The sequence below is a fragment of the Lissotriton helveticus genome, chromosome 2_1, assembly GCF_964261635.1.
Source record: "Lissotriton helveticus chromosome 2_1, aLisHel1.1, whole genome shotgun sequence".
Taxonomy (NCBI): domain Eukaryota; kingdom Metazoa; phylum Chordata; class Amphibia; order Caudata; family Salamandridae; genus Lissotriton; species Lissotriton helveticus.
This window is the reverse complement of record NC_136059.1, coordinates 310309921-310332915: the sequence shown is the minus strand read 5'-3', so window position 1 is coordinate 310332915 and position 22995 is coordinate 310309921.

The window sequence follows — 22995 nt, the reverse complement described above, 5'->3', positions numbered from 1 at the left end:
TGTTGTGTGTGCCTGGTGGAAGCATGCACTGACGACTGGTGGTGTGTGTGTCTGGTGAAAGCGTGCACTGATGACTGATAGTGTGTGTGCCTGGTGGAAGCAGGAGTATTCACAGTGATAGAAGACACAAATGAAACTGATGAAGAGGGAGGGGGAGAAGGGAGGGGAGAGTGCGAGCAGAGGAGCATGATTCACAGCTAGAAGACACAAATGAAGTTGACCAGGAGGGAGGAGCAAAGGGGAGGGATAGTGCAAGCATAGGAGCCTGATTACAGCAATAAAAACACAGATGGCAGCTGTGCATGTGCACAAGCTCGTGACAGCAAGCTGTAGGCCAGCAAAAGCCTCTGGTGGCACTTTTAAAAGCCACTTACTAAATGTCTCGAAGATACAGAGCATGTGCTGTCTCAGGCGAGACCTAAAAAACGAGGAGAAATGAAAAAAAAAATCCTCGTTGTACCTCGCTAGGCCACACCCAGGGTGGCGTAGCATTCTGATGCATTCTGGAAATTCATCAGTGGACATGGGTGTTGCATGGGAACACTCACAGAAATACTCATGTCACGCCCCTAACAGGCAAAGTATTGCGTGAAGAGGGGCGATATTTACAAGCAGAGGTAAAGCCACATAAGCTGGCTTTAAGTGTGCTTGTAAATATCACACAGCAGGTTTCACTGCCGGTGCGTTGCGTAACGTGACACACCAGCGGCGCAAGGGGCTGGTAAATCTGCCCCACACTGCGCACTAGGACACAGGGAATAACCAGCTGTTTTCTAGAAGAAGGCATAGGAACGGAGAAAAAGCCTGGTGCAGGCGCAATTTACAAGTGTGGAGTGAGTGAGCCCCATGCAGCATGACTCACTCACACAGAAGTTCATGCACTGCACCTGCATACTCAGCATGGTTTAAGGAAACTCGACCCACTCCCTCCCAGGCATTGAACACATATTTACCAAGAAACTCTGAGAAGAGCCTGCCTGCTGCACTGATTGCTGGTGGTGTGTGTGCCTGGTGGAAGCATGCACTGATGGCTGGTGGTGTGTGTGCCTAGTAGAAGCGTGCACTGACGGCTGGTGATGTGTGTGCCCGGTGAAAGCGTGCACCGACGGCAGATGGTGGGTGTGTGCCTGGTGAAAATGTGCACTGACGACTGGTGGTGTGTGTGCCTGGTGGAAGCATGCACCGACGGCTGGTATTGTGTGACAGCTGGTGGTGTGTGTGCCTGGTGAAAGTTTGCACTGACGGCTGGTGGTGTGTGTGCCTGGTGGAAGGGTGCACTGACAGCTGGTTGTGTGTCTGCCTGGTGGAAGCGTGCACTGACGGCTGGTGGTGTGTGTGCCCAGTGAAAGCGGGCGCTGAAGGCTGGTGGTGTGTGTGCCCAGTGAAAGCGTGCACTGACGGATGGTGGTGTGTGTGCCCGGTGGACACTGCTTTCCAGTTGTACTTCTCGAAAGTCTTGTGAATTCCAGAAAGTAGAATATCTGCACCCATGAGAAAAAATAAACCTGCAAAGCAAACTTAAGGGCCTATTAACAAGCCCCTTTTGCCACCGGTGCGTCGCTATTTGTGACGCACCGGCGGTGCATTTTCCTGGCCCACATTCACAAGGACAAGAAAAGCCCTGGTAAATATGGCCCTTTTACAAGCAGCACTTTGCCTTAAACGGGCGTTCCATGGGTGTTGCTGTGGGTGTTCCAACGCACCACCCATGGAACCTGACTCCAGATTTACGAGAAATCGTGAACCTGGAAATGCATCTGAATGCTACACCTCCCCAAGGGAGGCGCAACGAGGAGTAGAAATACATTTCTCCTCGTTTTTTCCTCTTTCTATGCGTGCTGCATTCGGCAGCACACATAGAACGAGGAAATCACCTCTTATTATTGTTTATGTACAAGAAGGTTTCTCTTCCATCTCAGAAAAATGAATTTTTGCAAGTTCTAGGTGTGCTATTGCAGCACACAAAGAAGTTGAAAAACGCCATTTCAGATTGTTTATGTGCAGGAAGGAACACCTTCCTGCACATAAACAATCATCTCCATGATACAGGCAAAGAGTGCCTGTGTCAGCGCATGGCAGCCAATTGTGCGCCAGCGCTGGGGAAAGCAGAGGTATGCAAAATGTATTGTAAATATGTTGTATCCCTGTGCTTTGAACGTGCAGCAGCGTGGCTCAGTAAAAGGACTTGCGGTGCTGCGCTGTGGCACTTTCTTTTAAATGAGGTCCCTACTACTTTCTTTATGAATTGTGCTGGTAAACCTAACCGAAAAGACATGAAATTCTAAAAGCTGAAATAATGTCTTCACTAAATACAAGAGCCTTCAAAATAACACAATAACAGCTACACTCCTCTGGCAAAAAAAAAGTTTACTAGGCAAAAGGGTTTAAGGGTAAAGGCCCTTAGGACAAAATATTTTAGGAAGTGAGCGCTAGGAGTAAATGGAGCAGATACAAAATGTCTCCAAAAATGTATCAGAATAAAAATATTCAAATAATATTCACAGAGTGCCAATAGGAAACTCTGTGAGGCCGACCCAGCCTATTTATGGGCTTTATTTTATTTATTTATGGGCTTATTACGCGCCGGCATCACACCCGAAGGTGTATCTCCGCGCGGTGCTGTGAGGTGAACAGGTCGAGGAAGCTCCTCCTAGAATAGGGCTGTCTTTAGGCGTTTCCTGAAAGCTGAGTGACTCGGGCATTCTCTGAGGGAGAGGGGGAGGCTGTTCCATAGACGTGGACCCATGATGGAGAGGGCGCGGCCTCCCTGTCTGGTCTTATAGTGTCTAGGAACCTGAAGCAACTGTTGGTTGGTGGACCTGAGGATGCGGGATGGACGGTGATAAACAAATTTATCCGCCAAGTAATGGGGTCCCAGATTGTATAAACTCCTGTGTATCACACAGCAAATCTTGAATTCTACCCGTTTCCGGATAGGAAGCCAGTGAAGGGCCTGGAGGAGGGGGAGGGACGGCGTTCTGGGGGGGGTGTTGGTCACCAGCCGTGCTGCGGTGTTCTGCACCACCTGTAGTTTATTGAGCACTCCCTCATTGGCAGCTAGAAGTAGGCCATTACAATAGTCCAGGCGGCTCAAAACGAGGGCCTGGACCAGGGTCTTCCGAGTATCGTCGGGTAGAAGGGGGAACACCTTCCGAAGGAGGCCAATAATGTGGAAGCAGGACCCTGCAGTGGTGCTGGCATGGTGAAAAAGGGTGAGGTCCTGGTCTAGACGAACCCCCAGGTTTTTTACTACCTGTTTAGGGAGCGGGGCCTGTCCCTATGAAATGGGTGTGGAGAGGCAAGCAAGGCCCTGGTGGAAATTTGCCATTGGAGTAAGCCCCTATTCACAAAGGTAGTTTGGAGTTTGTAAAGTAATACTCCCTGTACTACTCTTTTATTTACTCTTAAATACTTATGTGAATCAACCCCAAAACATCTCAAATGTGAATAAAATAGGAACATGCCTAGAATCCTTATCTTAAATCACGACAAATAGAGAGGACTATGGGGCATATTACCAAGCAATAGCGATAATTATCGCTATTGCTTGGTTAGAGACAAAAATGTATCGCCGACCTGCGGCGATTTTTATCGCAGATAAACCTTGGTATTACCAAGGTTTATCGCAAATGCGATAAAAATCGTCTGCAATGCATGAATATCGCTGAAAAGTCCGCGATATTCAGGCATTACCGAGCTAATGCTCTTAGCCATGTTATCCACCTCCCATTGGATAACATGGCTAAGAACTGCTCAGGGCAGGTGTTAGCTTTTGGAGAAATTCGCGCTTAGCGCAAATATCTCCAAAAGTTGGTAATAGGAGATAGCGAAGTTAGCGACTGTTTCCAGTCGCTAACATCTTGGCACGCCCACTTTGCATGTCATTAGTGATAAATTTCTCTGACATGCAAAGTGGGGCCCAAGATGGTCGCTATCTCCTTCTAGCTGTCGCTAACTGGTGTTAGCGACAGCTAGGTAATAGGGAGATAATTTTATCTCCGCTTTCTTGGCTTTTAAAGCCAAAAAAGCAGAGATAAACCCCCTTGATAATATGCCCCTGTGACCTTAATTTTACCACTAGAGAGGTTGACGTTTCAGCCGCATATTCACAAGGACATGTAGGAGTATGTAAAAAAGGGCTGCTGTAGTTCCACTTCCAATATGCACCAGTGCCTTTTTAGGTCTCGGCTAGCGCAGGCTGCACTCATGCGCAGTCTCGTTGGCGAGATTTAATGACTTGGAGTAGCAAGGTTAAGCCCCGCCCCTCTTCTCCATTGGCTGGCCTCCTAAACGGTGGCCAGCCATTGTAGAAGAGGTCCCAGTGACGTTCTCCTTTGGATCTAAGCCCCGACCTTTTTGGATTGGGGGCGTATTTTTGACTTTCTTTCTCCCCTCTTCTCCATTGGCTGGAATGTAAACAACAGTTAAGAACACGCCCATTGTTTACATTCCAGAGAAGAGGGGAGAAAGAAAGTCAAAAACACGCCCCCCTAAAAAGGACGGGGCTTACAGACTCCTGGTGCCCGTCTTGCTGTTTAGGCGTTTCCGCTGGCCTGGGAGCTGCAAGATACTGCGGTAAGTGTGCCCCTCTTGCCGCCCCACGGTGCGGGACACTAGCTTCACCTCGCCTGGCGGGGGTTTCTTTTTCCGGTCCTTAGACGGCCTAAGTTATCCCGCGGAATGGTGCTCTCCACAAACACTGAGTCCCCATGCCATCGGGTCGGTCTCCTCCGGTTCAACGCGGGAGGAGTAGCGGCTAGTTAGCCCATGCAAAGCAGCAGCCAGACTGGTTCCCCCCTTTAGGACCGTTCTCCCGGGGGTACTCCCCACCTGTATAACAGCCACCCTCCCATCACCGTCCGTTCCCCGGCTGCCCGCAACAGGTCCGGGGGGGGAGGGGCCAGGAGAAAGGGCATTTACTCCCGGGTATGCACTGAGAGGGGGCAAGGTAGAGTGCCGCTACCGGCCCATTCGGGCTGATTCCGCACTCAGCTGGCTTACTGGGCAGCTACACGGCCAAGGGGCTTCAGTGTTCATTCCGGAGACTTTCCCTACCCCCTCCATTTTTTGCATCAGTGGTGCTAGGAGCCCTGGGGGGCTGTCCAAAGCAGGCCCCCAGTACTTAAAGAGGTAGTGGCCTGGCGCCCTTCACCGGGGTGTCCCACTTTTTCCTGGGTGCGGAGTCCGTTCCCGGTGCTCTCGCCGACTATCAAGGGCTGTTGGGTCGGGGCAAGCGGGGCAGGGAGGCGAGCGCTGGGCCCCCGTCCTTCCACACTGTTTCCTGGTACCTGACCATCTCGGGTGGCTGGACCCACTGCGTGGCTGCCTGCTTCCGATTAGAGACAGTGTTCCCTGGGTGCGGGGCGGCTTATGCTGGGCGACAATGCATGCTTCCTGGGACAGTGCTTCATCGGAGGGGGTCATGGGCCGGTGAGGCCGACGGGAGCATGCTGCTTGTGTTTGCAGCTGACTAGACTGCTAATCTCCCTTCTCTCTCTGCGGTTACTGGGATAGGGTTCACTGCACCTGATGGAGACATGGCGCCATGTGGGGGGGTATTCTAATTACTGCGGTCCACGGGTGGTGGGGGGCGGTGTGTCGAGGGGGTGGGTGTGCACCGCGCTCCCCCGCGTCGCCCAACAGCCTAACATGGGCAAGGCAGATTTGTGTTGCGAGACCCCAGGGAGCAAAAGTTGCCGGGGCCTTGGCCGCGTGGCTTGGGGGGTCGGCGATCTTCAGTATCATGGTAGCCCCCAAGCGAGTGAACCACCATCCACTCCCTCAGCCCAGAGATTTGACCCCAGAGTGGTACCATGGACAGACAAAGGAATACGTACCAGCGCCGGTGTGTGTGTCCGGGCGGGGGCGGCTGGCTCAAGGGGCTACAGAACCCGCACATTGTGTGCCATGGGGCACCTGCTGGACTCTGGGAGGGGCAGAGACGACAGAGCTGTGGATTACTGGGGCAAACCAGGCCACATATAGCATCAGGTGATGCCGCCCTGCGAGGTAGGACCTACGCTGTGCTGCGGGTGAAAGGCGACCAGGTGCGGGAAGGGTCTCTAGTTAAACCAGGTGCCTGGCGAGTCGCCGTCTTCTCCCACACGGTGTCCCAGGCCCCATATGGACCAGAATTTGGCCTGGTGAAACATGACGTGGCACAGGATCCTTCTCTCCTTAATTACCTGTTCTCCCTGGGGCAAGCTGTTTTTAACTCCCTAAGAGCCCATGGCTGGATGAAATACAGCATGGGAAATTTACCACATCATATGTCCGTAAAAGAAAAAAAAATCGGGGCTCGTAACATCTGAATCCTTACGGGTACTTGCCCTGTCATATATTCTCTGAGAAACAGGAATAAACAAGTACAATGCCTTTTGCTTTATGGAGATATGGACAATCTCACCAAATAAGAGACTCAGGGCGTCCAAATTAACTTCCAGGAAGGACTATGGCCACAGGCCGTCTTGGCAAATGCATTTAGATAAGTTAAACATTATTCTACTCACGGGCACTTTTGTGTTAAACGTATGCAAGCTCGCCCTTGGAAAAGTTTTACCCCGAGGAAATCTGTATTTGCCTCAAGTACCTATCTTTACATGAGGGAACCCTACATGTATCTGCACGTTTGTTAAAATTATGAACCTTGTAGAGCGAGTACAGCTAATTCTGATAATAGAGATGCATCCCCAGCACAAAGGTTATAGCAGCACACAGCAGTCACGGTGCAGGGTGGGGATGCTCTCTAACTTATATCCCGCTCCTAGTAGCTGCCTACGAGCAACTAAGTTCCCCAGGAATGTTTTTCGAACATTGCACTTTTTACAAGAACTTTCAGGAAACATAAAGTTGACCTGTGGAAATTTGACTGGGGGGTTTCTGGTTCCCGGCACCGTTACCTTATTGTATGTGCAGGGCCTACTAATGCTATCCCCAGCATCAAGTTTACCTGGTTAAAACATGACCGGGGGTTCGGGTGCACAGCACCGTCATGTAATCTCAACACCGGCGCCATCACAGCCAGCCAGAACGGCGCTGTCTAGACTGTCTCTTCTATGTGAAGGGGGAAAAGTAAAGCCATTTCTTTTGTTGAAGTCCATCTTATGAATTATGGAGGAAAGACATTTTGTAGCAGAAAGGACATTTTTGTTTTTATTTTTGAATCAAAAAGCAATGCACAATGAATGGCCCTTTGTGATGTCATTTTAACATTGCACCTTAACAAAAAAAGATTTCAGAAGGCTGTGTGTGTGGCTCTGTGTGTGTGGGGCTCTGTGTGTGTGTAGAGCTTTCTGTGTGTGTGGGGCTCTGTGTGTGTGGGGGGCTCAGTGTGTGTGGGGGGCTCAGTCTGTGTGTGTGTGTGTGTGTGGGGCTCTGTGTGTGTGTGTGGGGGGGCTCTGTGTGTGTGTGTGTGTGGGTCTGTGTGGGTCTGTGGGTGTGTGGGTGGCTCTCTGTGTATGTGTGTGTGTGTGTGTGTGTGGCTCTGTGTGTGTGGCTCTGTGGGTGGGTGCAAATGCAATAGCTCTCGCATTTGCGAGAGATTAAGCTATTGGCATTGTAAATGACAATGCCATTTATTTATCTGTTTTCAAAACCAACACATACATAAAAATGTTGTCATTTACGATGCCAATAGCTCTAACGCTTGCAAAGGCGAGACCATTGCATTGTAAATGCTTGTTTTATAACTGATCCCTCTATCTGTTGCGGGAATGCCTCAGTTTTCAGATATCGCAGGGTTCAAGTTATTCAGGCTGAGTAATTATAGCACCATTCCAAGTTTTCCCGAATAATAAGCAATAAAAGCTCAAGTGCCTACAACCTTTTTCCTCTTCTCAGGTCTTTTCCCTTTTATAATTATTGCCGTGTATTTCCTGGTGACGGAACCAATAGAAGAGGAACTCAGAAGTGTGATGTTCAGCAGTACTTGGCCGCTAAATCTTTAACCACCTGAAAAGGGATTAACACCCACCCCCTCCCCGGGCGATATAGTGAACCTTTGCTATTATAGAAGGATGAAAACTATCCAAGCTGAACCTGTTGTGTAGAGTCTTGGACAGGCTTCGCAGTAACTGCTGCACCGATTGGTTCAAACACAGAGCGGACATTTTGTTGATGAAAAGTCCCAGTTTTTGAAGTGACTATTTCTCACATGCTCTTTGATGGGGAATAGATTGCTCCTTGATCTCACACTTATTTGCCTTCCTGGCATTTTCCTCTGACCTCTACTAGACTCAGGATATGATCAATGCCTTTTGTCCAGCTGAGGGCTCACAGACTTAGGTATCTGAAAAGCAGACACTCAGCCACCATTCTGGGAGGTTGTCAAATAGCAGCTTGGTCAAGAAATGTAGGTGACCTCATGCAAGCTTCCAGTTGGCATAAGTATTGTTCCTATGAAATTGGTGCCCAGCCCTCAATAATTCTGCCTATTATTGGAAAGTTGTTTACAACTGTCCAGCGCCTATTCCTTCACTCTCATTACTTCGGTCTAATCGATGACTACCATGTAAGGTGCAAGTCAATGGTTGACTTTAATGAATATTAACCATTTGTAACTTGTGCTAATGTTCTGGGGAAGAGAGCCGTTTGCCCTGTGACCTGCCTACTCCTAATAAAAACTAAGCAACTGCCTTGCTAAACAGACACCAAACTGGAACATTATTATAAGAAAAGTACCCACTTCTATATGTAATGTGCTTTGTAGCTTTAGCAAGGAAGGGCTAGTACAAATATTAAGCACCTTTTGTGAGATACCAAGGGCTTCCCTGAAAAGCATCAAACTGAGGACGTTTAAAGAAGGTTTCATCCTACTTTGTCTCTGGTGAGGGGCAGTTGAGAGTACCATTAATGATCACTGATATTTCCAACCAATGAGAACAATGAGGTTAGCAGAAGATATCTCCAAAGCCTGAGCCACAATCTGCTCAGAAGGAGCGGACGGAGGGCTGCTGCCAGCCTCAGCAGCCTGGGTAACTACAGGGAGGAAGAGAGAGTGCCAGGAACAGCATTCTAATATGTATCACCAGCATGGATTTTGGGTGTCCTCCTGCTGAGGTTGTGCCCAATTTATCACACTTGAAAATGAACCTGTCCAGGCCAGGTCTTTCACTTTAAAAGAGGGGAAAGTCCAGCCCAACCTCCTGCCTCTCCCTCAACCAGCCTTCCGGCTCTGCCAGACAATCACGACGCTGCAGGAGCAGTGTCGTCATTGGTCTAAGCAGCCTGTTTGGCAGCTCAGGCATTACCTGGAGAGCCTGGGCATGCTCTCCATAAGGCTGTGCAACACAGCCCAATGAAGAGCATGCCAAATATGCATGACTGTTTGGCCAGTCAAAGCATCATGTGCATGTAGGGAGGGAGGGCAAAGCACTCCTGCTCTCTCTGCAGCTTTCCAACCCCGCCCCACCCAGAGTCGCAAAGGAAAATAAAATGATAATAACTTTTAGTTACTATCATTTTATTTTTATTTTCTTCTGCTCAACAAGCAGTGGAGCAACACTGAGTCTGGGTGTTTCCTTCCAGGGCACTGAAGCAGTGCACCCATGGACGCATTAGAGGGCTGATAGGGAGATCAGAAAAGTAAGTGCAAGAGCTGTGATGTTTAGGATTCCTTAAGTTTGTGCACCCTAGTGGGCCAACGATGAGGTAGGGTGTTCCAGGGTCTGCTCAATATAGAATAAGATATATAATTACATTGAGCAGATGTTAAGGTTATTGTTGAACATTCCCAGGAACTCCAGAGAGCAATCCAGGTCAAAGAAGACTCAGCTGTGGTAAAAGGGCTCACGCTGTGTACTGACATCATGGGATAGTATGAGCTCCTCGGGCCCTGCACCTGCACCTACTTGAAGGCATGCATGGTAAGCTGTATCTTAAGCTGCAGTCAGACGTCAATACTACCTGAATACAACTGTACAAGCAGTAAGACTTGGTGTGGCTTCTGCTGCTCCACATCAACGCCAGTACTGAGATCAGGTTCATCTTTCCGCCAGTATTGTCCAATCGTTTACTAGATATCACTAAATTGTTCTGACCAAAGACCACCCCCCTGAGCCCTACCAAGCTAAGCAGCATGATGAAGCCCAGGGGAACCCAAAGAAATAAAGGTCAGGGGCCCTCGCCAGACTGGTTTCCAACTAACCAGCCTGTCCCTCAATCCCCATAGACCTATTCTTTACCTACTTGCCTCAGCAATATACTACTGTTTTTGGAAAACCACAAGCTTCAAAACATTATTTCCTTGGAGTAAACACCAAGTATTCTATAGTATTTCTGAACCCTACACTATGCAGGTTATTTCCCTATAATATAATCGGACTTCAGCACCATACGACACTGCTTCAAAGCCCTGGCTATCCACAGAGGATAATAACCGAAAGCATCAATACCCGGAGAGCAGCATGGACCTTAGGGAAGCAATGCTATAGTGAACTGAGGTGCTCTTCAGGTGGCCTTGTTTGAATGGGGGCAAACTGACCAGCTGCAGAAAAATCACCCCCCCTACAATTGCTTGTATTTTAAATAAAGGTACCTCCTGACAAAACCTGGTGTATGCTTAATTTCTTTCTAAGGGATATACACATATAATGCCTGGAAGAAGGCTATATATTATATCGGAGTAGATCTTTAAATACCTAAAGCATTCACCCTCCTCAAAGCCCTGTTGATACCATGGGGGGGCGTGGCTTGGACGCGAAGCGGAATGGCTGCTTGATCTCGCAGCTCCGCCGACCGAGCAAAATAAATCCGTCAATTATCTACTTTTCTGGAGTGTAACCTCGGACCTTTCCCCCACGATAACAGCACATAGACAGGGCACCTGCCCGACAGCAAAAAAAGGTCCGGACGGCAAGCTCGGGTGCAGAAACAGCGGACTACCTGCATGCCGGTCTGAGGCCTAGCTGCAGTGCAGAAGCCAGGGACTCGCGTGACTCATCGGCCCGGGCGAGCTCAGCACAACATCGCGGAGCGAGGGAGCCGGGCGGAGGAGGTCTGAGTGCTAATAACACAGATGATCGCCTGGCTGCGGAAGGCATAGGCTGGCCTGAGCGGACGCTTCGCAGCTCCTACGGAGCAATAGTTGGCGAAAATATCACGGCGCCGAGGCACACCACGTTGACGAGCTGCCGCGGAACGACCATAACGGTCCATTCGGCGACCGGCCCGGTAAGGATCCGACGTGGAGTGCGGTGCGGGAGGCTGGACCCTGACCTGCATAGTGCAATGGCGCCAAACATTCGTCTTAACCCAATACCCTAGATGGCGGCCCTGCTGGTTGGTTGGCGGCACTTACTCACGGCCTGACCCGCATTGCCGGTGTCCCTCGGCTGTCATTTGGAGCCCCAGGCCGCAAGCTGCAGTGGACAGAAAGGTGCGACATTGAACATTGTACCAGCGCTGACGGCAGCGGAATCCAGAAGCGTGCGTCCTGGGCACCGTTGACAGTGTGGTAGGGATGGGCGTTGAGAAGAGGGAGGCCATTTTGTCCTGCTCCGCCCAAGTGCCATACCTTGCGGCTGCGGCTTGAGTCCGAGTTGGAAACTCGTGATAACTACGTCATTTCTATAGACTGCCTGAACCTTGCGGCGCTGCGGCGGACCCGGGGACATATCGACATTGGCCTGGTTGGCGCGTAAACTCTCGCTGCTACACACCGAGTCGACGTTAAGTGTGCCGATTACCAGAGTGCGACATTGACAGAGGGCTGCGGCGACTTCAGCGACCCTCCCCCATTGCTGCCGAATTCGGAGCTGGATATGGGGAAACCGGACACGCGGCAGCCACGGCTAACATTTGACAAGACCAAACAGAAGGCTACTGTGCAGGACCAGTCGGAGGACGACGCCGCGAAATGTGACCAGGCTGGCTCGCAAAATGCAGAGATAAAATCCATGTTCCAGGAACTAAAAACTAGCCTACAGGGCATAGATCAAAAGATGGACGACTTGGCAGCCCGCATGGATAGTCTCACCAGGCGGATGGATAAGCAAGACGGCAGAATGGGTGTGCTTGAAACACGAGTGATCGAAACGGAGGAGAGTCAAACTACTATGGACAAAACCCTACGTGGCATGGATAAGGTTCTGACGTTAATCCAGCAAAAGAACGAGGATTTAGAGGCCCGCTCGAGACGTAACAACGTCCGCATCACGGGCGTGGCAGAATCGACAAACATAACAAAAATGGAGCTGTATGTTGAGACAATGATGTCGGAACTTTTTGGAGCGGGTCTCTCTCAAATGTTCCTAGTCGAGAGGGCACACAGAACCTTAGGCCCCCAGCCTAAGCCAGGCGCCACACCGAGAGCGATAATTGCGCGTATCCTGAACTATAGGGACCGTGATACCATTTTGCGCATGGCAAGGGACATGAAAGATCTACAATACCAGGGCAACCCCATATCGATATTCCCGGACTTTACCATGCAGGTACAGGCAGCCAGGAGGGAATTTGTGCCGGCTAAAAAGATATTCCAGCAGATCGGCACCAAATACTCGCTCATTTACCCTGCGAAACTGAGGGTACAGGGCCCTGGCAGGCCTTCTTTTTTTGTGGACGCGAAGGCGGCATTGAAATATGCCAAGCAATTGGCACACGACCAGAAAAACCAGACGCCATCTGAAGAGCCGCAGGCGCAGGCTGGATTGAGTGACATTGAGTGACGGCAGATATGGACATCGATATAGCTGTTGCACCTTTCTGATCCTGGATGCAGTGCAGAGAGAATGTCGAACTGAGATCCCACAGAACTGCCCACTACAGATAAGTGAACGAGCAAAGATCCAGGTGTAGGGGTTGGGAGGGTCCTTGAGAGACCACTGCCAGGCTGGCGCTCGGTCGCCCTGGCAAAAGTACAGGGTTAGTGGATGTCTGACCTGCGCCCCCAAGGGATGATTCCCGTTGACTTGTTCTTGATGCATAGCCCTACAGGGTGCTTGAAGTTTGGGTGGGAGAAGGGGGGGAGATCTGCACGACCTGATTGGGGGGTTGGAGCGGGAGGAGGCAGGGGTGGTTTGGGGTTGAGTTGCAATGTGAGTGATATGAAGCATACAGCCATTACTAGCACTGAACTATGCAATGGGCATCATGAGTTGCTGAACTGGCAGGGATATCAGTTGCCATGCCGATCTAGATTGGTTAGAACTGTGGCCGAGACGGTAGCCACTCCGTTTGTGTGGAGGCAAGTCTCTATTTTGTCATATGACTCAGCCACGGGGAGAACGTTGTACCTTTTGGCAATGTAGCTATGGCTCAAATTAAACTTTTAACCTGGAATGTACGAGGCATGAATGACAGGCGCAAGACCAGACTGGTCCATGCCTACCTACTTAGAAAAGCCATAGACATATGTTTCCTACAGGAGACCCACCTGACGTCTAACGCTTCCCTGGTGCTTCGGCACAGTAGATGGGGGGAGGTTGTGCATGCGCCCTATTCAAATTACTCACGGGGGGTGGCGATACTGGTTAGAAGAGGCCTACATTGGAAAACGTCAGAGGTGGTACGAGATGTTGAGGGCCGGTTCATACTTCTCGTGGGGACATTATGTGGCATGCAAATGATACTGGTGAATGTGTATGGCCCTAACGACGATAATCCTGTATTCTACAGTGACCTTTGGTACAAGGTAAAGACCCGGGGTCCGGCTGCGATTGTTTGGGGTGCGGATTATAATGTTGTGTTGTCAGACACCTTAGACAGGCAGGGGACGACCAGGGAACATCACCCGAAAGCAGCTGCTGCACTTTGTGAAATCATATATGATGCGCAATTGGTTGATTCATGGAGGGTACTGCACCCCGGAGCCCGAGAGGGCACTTGCCTAACATTGCATAGGGCTGCGTGGTCCAGAATGGACTACTGGCTGCTCTCAAGAGAAATTCCACGCACTGACGACTGAAGTGACATACCTGCCGAGATCACTTTCAGATCACGCCCCGGTCTGTCTTATGCTGTCCACCCCAGTGCAGTATGTTCAGCCCTTCAGTTGGAGATTCCCCTCCCGGGCTCTCCGTGATCAGGTTTTCAAGCAGGAGCTGAGGGTAAAACTTGAGGAGTACTTTGACCTGAATGATGGCTCGGTAGACTCCCCGGGCACACTCTGGGAGGCATGTAAAGTGGTGACGAGGGGACACTGCATGTCTCTGAAAGCAGGGGTACTTTGATCCATAAGGGGCACCCTACATACGCTAGAAACTGAACTAGCAGCGCTTGAGGCTCAGTTAACAGATACACCATCAGATAGGATTCGGGCTGAGTTTAGAGCGAAACTCACACAATACCAAGAGGAGGCAGACAGAGAGGTGTCCTTCCTATCGAAAGATGGTCAGGCCCGACAATATGGAGAGAGGGACAGAGCAGGTCGTACCTTGGCCAACATGCTTCGCACACCAAGGGGGGCAGACTATGTCTTAGAACTTAGAAATGAAGGAGGAGACACTGTCAGGGAACCCCAGGCAATACTCAGGGTCATGACTGATTACTACCAAACACTCTACACATCCAAGATCACACCGGATGACCAAACACTTACAGACTACCTAGACACGATTGCTTTGGCTTGGTTCAATAATGGGGCCAGAGAATATATGGACTTGCCTTTCACACAAGAGGACATACGAGCAATAATAGCAAGTATGCCGCCTGGTAAAACGCCAGGACCAGATGGACTAACGGCAGACTTCTACAAGGAGTATGCGGATATTCTGGTACCTAGACTCCACAAGGTCTTCGAGGAGGCGGTAGAAACAGAGATACTCCCACAATCCATGCGTGAAGCGATGATTATTACCCTGCTAAAGCCTGATAAAGATCCCGCAAATCCAGACTCCTACCGTCCGCTTTCGCTCATAAATATAGATGCTAAAATATATGCGAAACTGCTGGCGGACCGTCTCAAATATATGCTGCCGCAAATAGCGCTTTCTGACCAATCGGGATTCGTTCTGGAGAGGTCCACTTCCCATAATTTGAGAGTCCTTTTCGGGCTGCTCCATTATTTAGACCCCAAGGTGCAGGCTACGGCCGCGCTACTGGATGCGACCAAAGCATTCGACTCTCTAGAATGGAAGTTTCTACTTACACTCTTTACCCGAATGGGATTCAGCCCACTGTTTGCCAAATGCATTGGCATTCTATATAATAACCCGACGGCGAGAGTTCGAGTGAATGGACAGACTTCGGCCCCTATACGCATTACAAGAGGCACCAGACAGGGGTGTCCACTGTCTCCCCTGCTATTCGCTATAGCTACGGAACCACTGGCGGCGCTCATGCGACAACATCACACACAGCGAAGCATTGGCTTCACGTCGCGAGGTCTGCTTATTTCTCTATATGCAGATGACGTCACAATCTAAATGATGAATCCGGCCAAAAATTTTGACCCACTGATGAGGGAAGTACTTCGATATAGTGGCCTTACTGGGATCAATATCAATTGGACAAAGTCTACTATGTTGCCGTTGACGGACGGCACGACCATATGCCACACTGAATTTCCGATAGACTGGGTGGTGGACGACGTCAAATACCTGGGTATTAGGGTGAGCCGCTCTATACAGGATATCTGGCTTTCCAACTTCGGGGTGGCGATGGACAGGCTTGAGTGCAAAGTAAAAAAATGGAAGACTCTGCCACTTTCACTGACGGGCCGCATAGCGATTGCCAAAATGGTGGTGGTTCCCAAATTCCTTTACCTGTTCATGAACATACCCCTACCTCTAACGATGGCGTTTTTCCGTCGGCTTCGGTCGGCTATCATTGAACTGGTCTGGGCGGGTAAGCAGCCCAGAGTGGCCTGGAACCTTCTAACTCTCCCGTTCAACCAGGGGGGCCTGGCTGCGCCAGATTTTGAGCTATATGCATATAGTGCGCAGGCCCAATACTTATATTATTGGCACCACCCGATTCCGTATCAACCGCACGTGGCCATAGAAACAGACGTGGCAGCCCCCTGCCCCCTTAGAGCTGCGGTGTACAAAAAATATAAAAGGTCTCAGGAGGACATCGACACCGTAGAAGTAGTACGCTGGGCTTGGGCGGGTATTGCCAAACGGGCAGGCGTGAGCGAGCTGTATGCCCCGAGCATGCCACTGGATGGCAATCCACTGCTGGGACCGGTCCAGGATGCGGCGGTAGCCCGCAGGGCTAGTGATCGTGGCCTGAAGGTAGCTGGCGACCTGTACCCGGATGACGTGTTTATTGCACTGCAAGACATGACCGTGTCCACTGACCCGACAGCCTCGGAACTCTTACTGTATTATCAATTACGGGCTGCGTGCAAACATAGATATGCTGTCTTCCCTGAGGTCCCGCCGACGCTGGCGGCATTGGAGGACATACTGTCGAATGCCTCCTCGCATAAATTGATCACGCGCATATACAAAACTACACAGAACACGGCACCTGTCCCACATACTGATTCAAGAGTGGCCTGGGAGAGGGAGGCGGGTATCAGCATAACGGAAAAGCAATGGTCATTTTGCTGCACACAACTAGAACACCTTTCCCCAAACTACAGGCTGAGGCTCATCCACTTCAACTATTTGCACAGAACGTACCGCACACCCATACAACTGGTCAAAATGGGACTGATGACTGAAGCCACTTGTTGGAGATGTGGGGCGAGGGAGGCAACATTCTATCACCTGACTTGGGACTGTGGCCCAATACATACATACTGGGAGACAATTTTTCGAAATATAGGGCAGATAGTGGGTACACACATGGACCCGGACCCACATGTTGCATTTCTGGGATTTGTGTTGCCTATACCTAGTGCACACCGGAAGCTTGTAGCCCTACTTCTACTACTTGCCAAGCGCCAAATAGCTCTTAAATGGAAGCAAAATGCCCCGCCTACTTCATCCGGATGGGTAAAATCGGCACTGTACTGTAAGGACCAGCTGTCCGCATTTTGGGAACTGATGCCAATGCGATCCAGGCCGACCGATATCTGGCAACCATTGGTGGTCTGGCTAGCTAGTTCGGAAGGTAGTGAAAGTGACTGAGGGAGGCGAGTGGGGCGAATCTGGATATTAGCTGTGGGAAGTTGGAGGGGTATGTTCAACGTCTTAACCCAGTTGATGATAGCAGCGGATCCCAGAGATTTACGATTGGTTCCAGGTATGCTGAATTGTGACGATCACTCATATGTGTTATTACGAGTTGACAAGTTCTGTTGTATGTAATTAATCTGCACAACTGTACACCTACTGATAGCTGGACGTGCACTGCAATGTCATTGAGCTGCCTGCCTCCGGGTTGTTGGCTAAATAGCGGTGTACACAATGCTGATACTAATAAAGGTTTTGAAAAGAAAGAAAAAAAAAGCCCTGTTGATACCTAATATTGCCTGGTAGTTGGGCGCATATTATCTTACAGTAGGGAAAGTCTATAAATAGACATAGTAGTCACCATCCAGCAGTGACAGCTTCCTTGTTGTACTCTTAAAAGCCTAGAAACAAGCTTTATTATATAAGGTAGTTATGTATCACTTACGTAAAGCTGTAATGCTTACCCTTGTAATGTCTGGGAAGAGGCAGCACATTACCTCAGGGTAGTCTGTCATTACCCAAACCATTCATCACACCCAAAGCCTGGAACACCCTCCAACTCCACCTCTGGCAATCTCCCACATTGCTCCAGTTCAGGAAGGACCTCAAGACCTTGCTTTTCAGGTGACCCCAGCACTCAATGGAGCTCCCCAACTCTCCCCTCTTTGGGCAGCATCTCCAGCAACCTCCAAAAAACGTGTTGTTCTCTACTGAAGAAGGACAATTATCCTGAAACACGTGTCTAGAGATACACAGCACTGGCTGCACCAACAAGGCTGTAGAAATAAAGCCTGACACTGAAGAAAGTTTTATCATGCACTGCATTTATTATGATGCATCGGGGCAAACTGAGTGCTGGAGTGTGAAGCAGTGTGCGCCCACCCCCTCCTAGGTATGTAAATATTGTAAACATTCACCACCCTGAAGCTAATGGCTTACCTCTGCAATGCCTGGCAAAAGACAGCATAGTTTCTCAGTGAAATCTGTAAATATGCTAAGCATCAGTTGTCCTGAGAGGTCACGGAGAATGGGTCACATATTACTGAAGGGTTGGGCTCTACATAACTGAAAAAGGCATCTTCAGGAGAGCTGCACAATTTTACCCCTAATGAGGCATATTCACAAAGGCATTTTGGAGTACGTAAAGATGTACTATATAATACTTTTTTATGTACGCTTAAATGTCTTTGTGAATTGGCCCTCTGTACTAAGACCTAAAGGCTTTAAGACATCTAGAGATAACACGAATGTGTATCTCCCTTCCAGGATGTTTATGCTGCATGACTGTGGATCTCAAAAGTGATTGCAATTTTCCCTTGAGCTACCGAGCTGACGAGCTCTGGTTGATGCACCTGGCCCAGCGAGTGGTACTGAGACCTGGGAAGACTTTGGGCAGCATCTCCAGCAACCACCAAAAAAGAGTTGCTCTCTACTGAAGAAGGACAATTATCCTGAAACACCTGTCTAGAGATACACAGTACTGGCTGCACCAACAAGGGTGAAAACTAAAGCCTGACACCGAAGAAAGTGTTATCATGCACTGCATTTATTTTGATGCATCGGGGCAAACTGAGTGCTGGAGTGTGAAGCAGTGTGCGCCCACCCCCCTCCTATATGAAAAGGCTCCCTTGAGCTACCGAGCTGACGAGCTCTGGTTGATGCACCTGCACCCAGCGAGTGGTACTGAGACCTGAGAAGACTTTGAGCAGCATGTCCAGCAACCCCAAAAAAAGTTGTTGCTCTCTACTGAAGAAGGACAATTATCCTGAAACACATGTCTAGAGATACACAGCACTGGCTGCACCAACAAGGGTGAAAATCTAAAACCTGACACCGAAGAAAGTGTTATCATGCAATGGATTTATTATGATGCATCAGGGCAAACTAAGTGCTGGAGTGTTAAGCAGTGTGTGCCCACCCCCTTCCTATTTGAAAAGGCTCCCTTGAGCTACCGAGCTGACAAGCTCTGGTTGATGCACCTGCACCCAGCGAGTGGTCCTGGGACCTGAGAAGACTTTGGGGAGCATCTCCAGCAACCCCAAAAAAGTGTTGCTCTCTGCTGAAGAAGGACAATTATCCTGAAACACGTGTCTAGAGATACACAGCACTGGCTGCACCAACAAGGGTGAAAAACTAAAGCCTGACACCGAAGAAAGTGTTATCATGCACTGCATTTATTATGATGCATCGGGGCAAACTGAGTGCTGGAGTGTGAAGCAGTGTGCGCCCACCCCCCTCCTATATGAAAAGGCTCCCTTGAGCTACCGAGCTCATGAGCTCTGGTTGATGTACCTGCGCCCAGCGAGTGATACTGAGACCTGAGAAGACTTTGGGCAGCATGTCCAGCAACCCCAAAAAAAGTGTTGCTCTCTACTGAAGAAGGACAATTATCCTGAAACACATGTCTAGAGATATACAGCACAGGCTGCACCAAAAGTGTGAAAAAGTAAAGCCTGACACCGAAGACAGTGTTATCATGCACTGAATTTATTATGATGCATCGGGGCAAAGTGAGTGCTAGAGTGTGAAGCAGTGTGCGCCCACCCCCTCCTAGGAATGTAAATATTATAAACATTCACCACCCTGAAGCTAATGGCTTACCTCTGCAATGCCTGGAAAAAGACAGCATAGTTTCTCAGGGAAATCTGTAAATATGCTAAGCATCAGTTGTCCTGAGAGGTCACGGAGAATGGGTCACATATTACTGAAGGGTTGGGCTCTACATAACTGAAAAAGGCATCTTCAGGAGAGCTGCACAATTTTACCCCTAATGAGGCATATTCACAAAGGCATTTTGGAGTACGTAAAGTTGTACTATATAATACTTTTTTATGTACGCTTAAATGTCTTTGTGAATTGGCCCTCTGTACTAAGACCTAAAGGCTTTAAGGCATCCAGAGATAACACAAATGTGTATCTCCCTTCCAGGATTTTTATGCTGCATGACTGTAGATCTCACAAGTGATTGCAATTTTTTTTATGTAAATACACAAACAACAGTAGTTTGACTCTCGTTTGATGTCTATGTTCAGTAGACCAAATGGTGATGCAGTTTCTGGAGTGCTAAAATCCTGGTTGAGGCTCCACATGACTTAGGGGTCACAAAGAGTTCACCAGAGTTGGATCTCAGCTAATAAGTGGGGAATTATACCTACTTGCAGAAATTGCCATTCCCCATTTAGAGTCAGAGGAACCGCTGACTTTCTGACATCTGAGCCTCAGCTAACTTTCACATTTGTGGCCTATCCACTGGGCTGCCAGTTCACAGTGGCTGTATCATCACAATATTTAGAGTGAATCTACTGCCAATTATATTTTCTTCACAGGACGGCTGTTATGTCACTCCCATGTAGGAAACATGTCAACAAATCAAAGCTACCACATCACCCACCGACAAACAGTAAATGAGGCCCTTAATTTGTAAACTAACACACAACCCACTTACATTACTCTCATTCCATGAGGAAGACGTGGGTGAGGTTTGAATACCTGGCTACAATCACCCCAAAAATATATAATGAAAAGATATTTGTCTCAGTTTTACAATGTGTTATTTAAAATAGAGGGCTACATGTGTGAACCCATTTTGCGTTCTCAAAAAAGGTTATTCCTTAGTATCAAACCCTCCTTTGCAATTCGGTAACCTGTTACCGAATCGCAAAATGGGTTTGCGATTCGGTATTAAGAAGGGGTGTGTTTAGGGCATCCCTTCCAAATACCAAATTGAAGTGGTATGCATGAATGTTTTGTAACCCTGAATGTAGTTGCAAAACATTGGCATTTTACCACCAACCAACTTCCAGTTGGTGGTAATCACAAATGGGAAGGGGTCCCCAACACTGATTTAAGATATGTGCTAAGGCACTGGCTCTCGGTTTACTTCCCCTAACACCCGATCTCATTGATGTTGAGCAATCTGGGGGCACATGTATCAAAATCCCCATTTGCGAATCTCAAAGTGCGATTTTTTGTGATTCCCAGTTTGAGATTCGCAAATCGGGATGTAAATAAAAAATCGCTATCGAATAGCGATTTCTTAAAATTCACTAAAAAGTCTCAGAAACTCGCTTTGCGATTACTTAATTGCAAAATTTGCAAATGAAGAAATCGCAAAAAACGGGAATCTGCAATACAGGTGCAGCCTGATGACATCACAACCAGGAAGTGGGAGTGATTTGCTGCACCTGATTGCCTGAGCCACATTCAGAGGCTGTTTGGAGAGTGAGAGGAGTGAGCACAGCAGAGGAACATCCACAATGGAGTCCCAGAAACAACATGAGGGCAAGAAGGGAGAAAAAAGGAAGGGGAAGCACAAATTCAGTGACAAGGAGCAGGAGGTGCTCATTGAGGAGATGGTGTGCAGCCACGAGCTCCTCTTTGGAACGAAGGCACTCGGGTCCCTGAGTCCAGGAAAAGGAAGATCTGGCTGGACATCCAGTAAAAAGTAAATGCTGTGGGTGTGACCCATCGCACGGCGGCAAAGGTCGAAGGAGAGGGTGGCAGCCAGGCTGAAGGAGGCCAACAAGACCGGGGGAGGATCATCCACAGCAACAGACCCAACACCCCATGAGGAGCTGGTGAAGTCAACCCTCCTGCCTGAGAGCGTCAGTGGTGTGGCTGACATAGACAGCTCCGACCCTGCAACCAGCAGCAAAGGTAAGATTCATGCAAAATATAGCCGCACACATCCCCATTCCATGCACACAGTCAGGAATGCACAAAATCCAAACTACACATGTCACTCTGGTCCACTTCTTACAGCAGACCCAGCAATGCATCATGGGAGACGTAGTCAGATGCATGATATTGTGTTCATGAGACATAGCAAATTAAATGCAACATGTGAATCAGTGAAAAGGGGAAAAGAGAGTGACAGAAGTTAGCCAATACAAATTGTAAAAACTTTATTGAGTGCAAAATGCAGACATTGAAACAAACTCAGGAATTCCCCTTTACATTTGCAGCACAATCCAGGACACTTGAAGACAGTACACAGGGCAAGAATTTTGGAAATCCTGAGGACCAGGCTGATGATGGGGACTCATGCGATGACACAAAGCCCACACCAATCAGGTGCAGGAAGCGCACATTTGTGCCCCCACTGCCCCCATTGGAGGTTGACACAGAGGCCACAGGGTGGACAGCACATCCCCCAACTGAGGGAGCCAGGAACTGAAACACGCAGGTCAAGGGCCGGGACCAGCACTGCCACAGTTGAAGATCCCACAGTCTTCGCAGCATGCTGCAGGTACAACACCTGCAACAAAAATCATTGCGCTCAATAAGTAGGCAGCTCAGCAAACTAAACAAAAATCAGTGCTACATGGGGGAGGGCATCATGGCCATGGCAGGTGCCATACGTGACTTGTGTGTGACATTGAACCGTGACCAAGAAGCCAGGGACAGGGCTGCCCAACGTGCTAACGCCTGTCTGCACAGCTACACCAAGGCGGTGAACCGCCTGTGAACCACCACAAGCAACTTGACACGTCTTAATTTGCGAATTTGCATTTTTCGCAAATTGCGATTGTTTCTTTCATTTCATTGCAGATTCTTAAAGTGCGATTTTTCCTTTAGCTAATTTCGCAAACTGAAAAATTGCAGTTTGAGAATTCGCATAGATATTCACAGAAATATTGTTTTGCAGATTAAGAAATCGCTATTTTAGCGATTCCTTAATTTTGCGATGCGAAAATGTCTCATGCATCTCGCTTTGCAAATATTTACACGCAAAGGCTGTTTTTTGCGATTCGCAGCGTTTGCGAATAAAAATTTGTTTCACACATATGCCCCCTGGTTTCATCCCTCACAGGAATGTTGCAGATAATTCTCGTACATGCCTAACCATCATTAATAAAACTCATACAATAAAAGATCCTCTTGCGGCACTATCTCTAGATGCAGATAAAGCTTTTGATAGGGTCAATTGGCGCTG